At 43.7% G+C, this 7,090-nt stretch overlaps 1 protein-coding gene and 1 pseudogene across 1 annotated transcript in view; both read left to right on the forward strand.

Annotated features, from left to right (window-relative positions):
• The window catches only part of LARP4B (La ribonucleoprotein 4B), a 176,733-nt gene that overhangs the window by 63,732 nt on the left and 105,911 nt on the right, over window positions 1-7,090 (forward strand). The gene's annotated exons all lie outside the window — the stretch shown is intronic.
• LOC141146341 (5S ribosomal RNA) lies at window positions 4,745-4,863 on the forward strand (annotated as a pseudogene).

Below are 7,090 nucleotides of genomic sequence, written 5' to 3' on the forward strand. Positions count from 1 at the left end.
CTCTCCGCGGACCATGGCTTTTGCTGTATGATGCGACTATGAAAATGTCAGGAAAGACCTAGAACAGCTGAACTTTATTTGGGGTTAGGCAAAGGCACTTTAAATGATGGCAGGTGTGTACTGACTCCTATTTAACATGAGTTGGAATGTGATTGCTTATTCTGAACACAGCTACATCCCCAGTTATAAGAGGGTGTGCACATTTATGCAACTTTTACCCCCCCCCCCCCCAAAAAAAAAAAAAAAAACATTTCAGTTTGTTCATCTGAGTCGTACAGTTTATAGGTCACATTAAAGGTTGAAAATGTTATAAAAATTATTTCTTTGTCTCATGTAAAAAAAATATCACAGAAACCTGACATTTTAACAGGGATGTGTAGACTTTTTATATCCATTGTACGCCAGGAAATGTAGAGTTTTGTAGTCAGTAGTTTACAGCTTTACTCTTAGGCAGTTACTTACAAAGAAATTTCATTTTTTATTTCCTTACTGGGATTCCTACCAACTCACACTTGAACACCCCCTATGGACCACAACATTTTTTTTTACATTTTTGCTTTAGGCCTGTTTTTATTCAGTAACACTTTTGCCATTACTTAAAGGATAAATGCAAAACTTTTTTTTAGTTTTGACATTAATGTGATAAAAATTTTATACACAAGTTACTTTTTTTTTTAAGTTTTGGCTAGAGTGGAGAAGTATTAGACCTTCTCGATCTGTCCTGTTTACCGTTATCAAAAGTAAATGAAAAGCCTAAATTTTGAGTAATCCCCAAAACAGTAATTCAGGGGAAATCTTCCGATGGGAACACCTAGTTTTGGTGACCCCAAGTGGTTCTCTTAATTTGCAGGGATTTCCTCTCGCTTCCTGTTTTGGAAAAGATGTTAAAGTTTTTTTTCTTATCGTAAATCACGGGACACAGAGCCATAGTAGTTACTATGTGGGTTATAGGCCACCTTCATGTGATGAACACTGGCACGCCCTAAGACAAAAAGTGCAATCCCTATATAACCCCTCCCACTACTGGGAGTATCTTGAGTTTTTTCGCCAGTGTCTAAGGTGTTGGTCACGAGTAAAGATGTGCTGTGCTGAGCTCCACTGGAGCAATCCTTGCTGGGGCTAGCTATGCAGCCGGATCCATTCAAGGTGTCTTTTAGGCTGAATTGAATGGTACCCGGGCCTTGTGTCCGAAGAAACAAGGTTTTGCCTATAAACGCTTTTCTTTTTAGAGAGCTGGACCCCGGGATCCAGTACTTTATGGTTTTAAAGCCATAAAGTTTTACTGGCGGTGGTGCTATTACAGGTCCAGGTTTGTGGGTTTCCCAGAGTAAACCCGGGCTCCTGAAGGTTAACGGAACCCACCGTAAAGGGTGAAGATTGGGTCTGTTGGTTTTACCACAGAAAACCCTGCGGTGGGAAAGGTAAGTAGAGTTTTCTAAGAAATTTTTGAATTTTCTTATGAAATGTCTCCTTTTGATTAGTAAATGTTGTCATGCCTATGTGTCACCACTGGGGGCTGTATGGAGCACATACATTCTCGTGCTTCCTCAAGAGGCACGCTGTGTCCGGAGCAGCAGACTTCTTTCCTCTCCAGCTAGCAGCAGACCTCCGGTAAGTCTGGGGGGGTCTTTTCTCTTCTCCAGATACCCCCCACCTGTGCTGCATTCTCCCCCTCTTCACGGTGAAGAGCGTCGGGAGAAGGAAGGGAAAAAAATGTTCAGCACGCTGCCACTTGGCGGCTTCCAGGCTCTCTCCTCGCCATGTTTTTCCCCTTTCATGTTGGTCCTGTAGGATCAGAGGCCTGTGCTCTGCGGGAAAACTCTTTTTAAAAAAAAGAGGAAGAAGGGTGATGGTGGGGGGGCGGAGCTTAGCACAGCGTTGGCGTCCCCCAACATGGGTATGTGTTTTTTTTTTTTTTTTTTTTTTTTTTTTAAAGCACCATTATTATGCCCTGTACACACGGTCGGACATTGATTGGACATTCCGACAACAAAATCCATGGATTTTTTCCGACGGATGTTGGCTCAAACTTGTCTTGCATGCACACGGTCACACAAAGTTGTCGGAAAATCCGATCGTTCTGAACGCGGTGATGTAAAACACGTACCTCAGGACTATAAACGGGGCAGTAGCCAATAGCTTTCGTCTCTTAATTTATTCTGGGCATGCGTGGCACTTTGTGCGTCGGATTTGTGTACACGCGATAGGAATTTCCGACAACGGATTTTGTTGTCGGAAAATTTTATAACAAGCTCTTGAACTTTGTGTGTCGGAAATTCCGATGGAAAATGTGTGATGGAGCCCACACAGGGTCAGAATTTCCGACAACAAGTTCCTATCACACATTCTCCGTCGGAAAATCCCACCGTGTGTACAGGGCATTACTGCTTAAACTGGTGGAGGAACACAAGAGCATAGAGGGGCATGAAAGAGGTTGGTGACACAAGCATTCTTTTTGACACATTTACTATTGCATCAGGCTGAGCATTAATAGCAGCGGCAGGGCTGGACTATTGCTCAAGCAATGGATGCAATTTCTTCTGGTGGTACCTCTGCTTTGTGCATCGGCTATGTTCAGAAGGGGGGGGGGGGGTTGAAACACTCCCAAGAAAGGAGCTAAAAGGGTCTCCCTCAAGCTCTGGAAAACCTACTCTACAGATGGCATCTTCCCCTGAGAAGGGGTGGCTGGTCAGAGTGAGCATCGGGGCCTTGAAATATTTGCAACTGTTTTCAACACTGCAGCCCCTGTTCATTTTACTTTTTCCTCAGCCAAGGTAGGTTTAAAAAAAAAAAGTTTACCAACTTTAATCGCATCCCAGTGTGGTCAAGATGCGACAGGTTCTCCTTCATTTTCCTAGGACCCTCAGACCTAGAAACTAGGGGCAGGAGGACACTGTTCCCTCAGGGGACCTTGGTGAGGCTGATGACTCCTCTTTTGAGGTGTCAAATGCAGGAAAGTCAGCATTCACAATCTGTAAGATTGATGGTACAATTTCTTGCTGAATGATCCGCTCCACATTTATGTACCCTTATCTGAATGTTTGGGTTTGCTAAAGCCTCCTCAAGCTGTGCATGCTTTTTCCTGTCCTTTTTTTGTACCTGGAGGATCACCCAGATAAGCATTCATTTCCTTCTAAAAGTTTTTCACACTTTATCCTATGGTAGAGAAAATTCACTAAGTGGGGTATATCAGCAATTAACGCTACTATATCCTTTTGTGAGTAAGTTTTACTTGTCCGTCAGACAATACTCAAATACTTAGGGATCCAATGGATAAAAGGTTGGAATTTCTATGAAAAGTTTTTTTTTTCCTCTGGCAGGTTGAGTGTCTCAGCCTGCGCTAACAGTAATTGGTTAATCGCTGAAAAAACAAGTTTAAACAGGTGTTCAAAGTTATCCTGCTCAGCAGGTCCAGGAGGCAGCTTTGTTTACTATAGTTGCTATGACAGACTCTATCCTTTAGGCCTTGTGCCCTTCTCTAAGCGTCATGCAAGAAGCTCCTGGCTAGTGTTCCTTTTTGCGGTGAAACAGCTATCTGGGGATATTTTGGATGCATCCAAAATAATTCTAGTAAGAAAGATACCCCCTTTTGCCGTTTAAGTGAAGGAGTAAATGTATTTATTATTTTCAAAGCTCCTTCTTCTGTGCCAGCCAGGGGCATCAGCCTCCAGGCAGTCGCAACAGCTTCCACCATCAGGTTCAAAAGGTAATCCTCAGGGTTAACCCCAGGGACAGAAGAGGTCTTGGGGGAGGAAACCTACAAGGTACTGAAGCCTCCTCATGAGGAGGTGCCCCCGCTTGCTCAATAAGGAGAATTTTTTTCTGCAGTTCTCAGCGATCTGGCAGGAGTGTCAAGACGAATGGGGGACTTCCTCAATAGCTCCAAGGTACAAACTGGAGTTCCAAGAGTTTCCGTCTCTTCGTTTTCTCTGATCAAACGTTCCTAAGGATCCAGAGAAAATGAAATCTTTCTCTCAAGCATTGGACCATCTTTTGGCAAAAAAGTGTTCATGATGGCCCCCATGTTAGAGCAGAGGTTGGGGTTTGGCTAAATCCAAATGGACATTCTGGATCTCAAAAGATCTAAGATTCAATTTCTGAATATAATCTCTATTTTTGCATGAAGTCAATCCAATCTATTGTCTCCATCCTACAAGGAGAACTTCTGTTGTCGATCAACGTCAAAGATGCATATCTCCATATGCCTATTTCCTCGCTCACTAGTGATATCTTCTTTCAAAGTGGAAAATCTTCATTTTCAGTGTGTAGCTCTGCTTTCTGATCTAGCTGCTGCACCTCGAGTACAAAGGTACTGGCTCCTTTTTTAGCCAGATTGAGGGCCCGAGGTATAACGATTATGGTTTACCTAGTCGATCTGTTCTTGTTAGACCTGTCAGTAGCCCGCTTAGACCAAAGTATGGGTCATCACATTCAACTACCTGGAATATCTAGGTCAGATTCTCAAACTAGAAGGGATCTTCCTTTAAAACCATGAAGAAAATACTTGGGTCTGATCATAGGTACACCCAGAAAAGGGTATTTGTACCCCAGGCTAAGATCAGCGCCATAAAGGAACTGATTTAGCTAGTCGAAGCAAGATGATTTTCTCCTATTCAACAACTGAGGTTGTCGGGAAAGATGGTGGCTTCATTCAAGGCCGTTCCTTATGCTCAGTCTCATTCTAGACTGCTGCAAAACAGTATCCTATCGGCTTGAAACAAAGAGCAGTGTGTCTGACTCCAAACCCTACGGCCACATCACCCTGATAGCGCTCAATCTCGTCTGATCTTGGAGGCTAAGCAGGGTAGGGCCTGGTTAGTACCCGGATGAAAGACCACCTGGAAATACCAGGTGCTGTAGGCTGGGTGTGCCGGAGCCTCAGTTTAAGGTTAACGTCCAAAAAATCTGCAATGGGGGAAAATCCTTCGGTTACCTGGGAAATGGTAACAACATATGCCAACCTTTTTTTGTTTAGGTAGGGGGACAGTCCTGAAAGAGGCAGCTGTCCAAGAGAAGTAGCCTAGATCAGAAATGGCCTTGCCCATTAACATTTTAGAAATTCAGGCAGAACACTTGGTCCTGAGGGCCTGAACGTTTAAGATTAGGGTATTGTCCTGCTAGGATTCAATCTGTTTATGGCTCAGCAATGGCTTATATTAATCACCAAGGGGGCACAAAAAGTTGTGTGGCCCAGAGAGGTGAATCTTATCCTATCTTGGGCAGAAAACAATGTACTTTGCCTATCGGCAGTTTTCTTTCTAGGAATAGAAAATTGGCAGGCGGACTACTTGAGTTGCCAGCAGTTGTTCCTGGGAGAATGGTTCCTTCACCCCGATATCTTCCTGTCAATATGTCAAGGATGGGGGATCCCAGACATGGATCTGTTTGCGTCCAGGATCAACAAAAAAGATCGACATCTTTGTGTCAAGAACAAAGGATCCGCTAGCATGCGGAATGGATGCATTGCTATTCCCGTGGAATCAGTTCTCACTGATTTTGCGCATTTCCTCCTGTTCTGCCTGCATCCACGACTTCTTCACAGGACCAAGCAGGAAGGGAAGTCTTTGATTCTTGTGACCCCCAGCGGGGTCCACGAAACCTTGGTATGCAGAGTTCGTAGAGATGGCAGTGGGTAACCCAATGGACCCTACTTTCACAGCCAGACCTTCTCTCGCAAGGTCCGGAGTTCTAGCCTACTTTACAAATGCTAAATTTAACTGTTTGGCTATTGAAGCTCACACTCTGAAGAAGTGTGGGCTGTCAAGTTCGGTAGTTTTCTACCTTGGTTGATGCAGAGCCGGCCTCCGTGGTTATATATTATGGAGTCTGGGAAACGTATGTCTCCTGATGTGAAACCAGGAGCTGCACCCCAGGAAATAAAGTAAGGTAGAGTCCTTGACTTTTCTGCAGATGGGGTGAGAAATAAAGCTGACCTTGAGTGCTTTCTAAAGACAGGTCTCGGCCTTATCGGTATTATTTCAGTGACCACTTGCTTTGCACTCTTTGGTCCATAACTTTATTCAGGGGGTAACACGACTTAATCTCTGGTTAAGTAACACAGGAACCCTTGGGACTTGAATTTAGGTTTGTCGGTATTGCAAAACAGACTTTTTTTTTTTTTTGACAAGGAAATGATTTTTTCTGGTAACCATATCTGCTGCAAGAAGGGTATCGGTATTGGCTGCTCTTTCTTGTAACGAGCCATATTTTTATTGTGCACAAGGATAAGGTAGTATTGCGTCCTCATCTTAACTTTTTACCAAAGGTAGTATCAGGTTTTTAACTAAACCAGGATATTGTTCTACCATCTTTTTTCCAGAGCCCTGTTCTTTGGAAGAAAAATCACTACATTTTTCGGATGTGGTGAGAGCAGTCAATGTCTACTTAAAGGCGATTGCTCAGATTCGGAAAACGGATGTTTTTGTTTGTGTTGCCTGTAGGTCCTAAAAGAGGACAGGCAGCATTGAAATCTACTATTCTAAATAGTTTCGACAAGTTAATCATTCAAGCTTATGGTTTAAAGAGGTGGATTCCACCCTCTCGAATCAAAAGGCACTCCTCTGTTAGTGCCTCCTGGGCAGTGCATCACCAAGCCTTCACGGCTCAAATCTGCAAGGCCGCAACTTGGTTTCAGTCTATACATTTACCTGATTCTATCAATAGATGTAACAGGTCATGAGGATATCGCCTTTGGGTGCAGTGTACTGCAGTAGAAGTCCTCTAGTCTCTTATTGCTCTACTTTTGTTGTGTCTCCCTCCCTTCAGTTGGCATTGCTATGGGACATCTCACATAGTAACTACTATGGCTCTGTGTCCAGTGATGTACGAAAAGAAAATAGGATTCTCACATGTGAAGGTATATCAGTAGAACGTATCTCCTCAAACCGCAAATATGTAAGTAAATTGGAAAAATCCCAGCAGCCAGTGTTCTGAAAAATAGTAATGTCAAACCCCTTCCATCCTTTAGCATGGGTGCTCAACCTGTGGCCCTCCAGCTGTTGCAGAACTAAAACTCCCATTATGCCTCTGCCTTTGGGAGTCCTGCTTGTAACTGCAGCTTGCAATGCCTCATGGGTGGTGTAGTTCTGCA

The sequence above is a fragment of the Aquarana catesbeiana genome, linkage group LG05 (assembly GCF_042186555.1).
Source record: "Aquarana catesbeiana isolate 2022-GZ linkage group LG05, ASM4218655v1, whole genome shotgun sequence".
In the NCBI taxonomy this organism is placed as follows: Eukaryota; Metazoa; Chordata; class Amphibia; order Anura; family Ranidae; genus Aquarana; species Aquarana catesbeiana.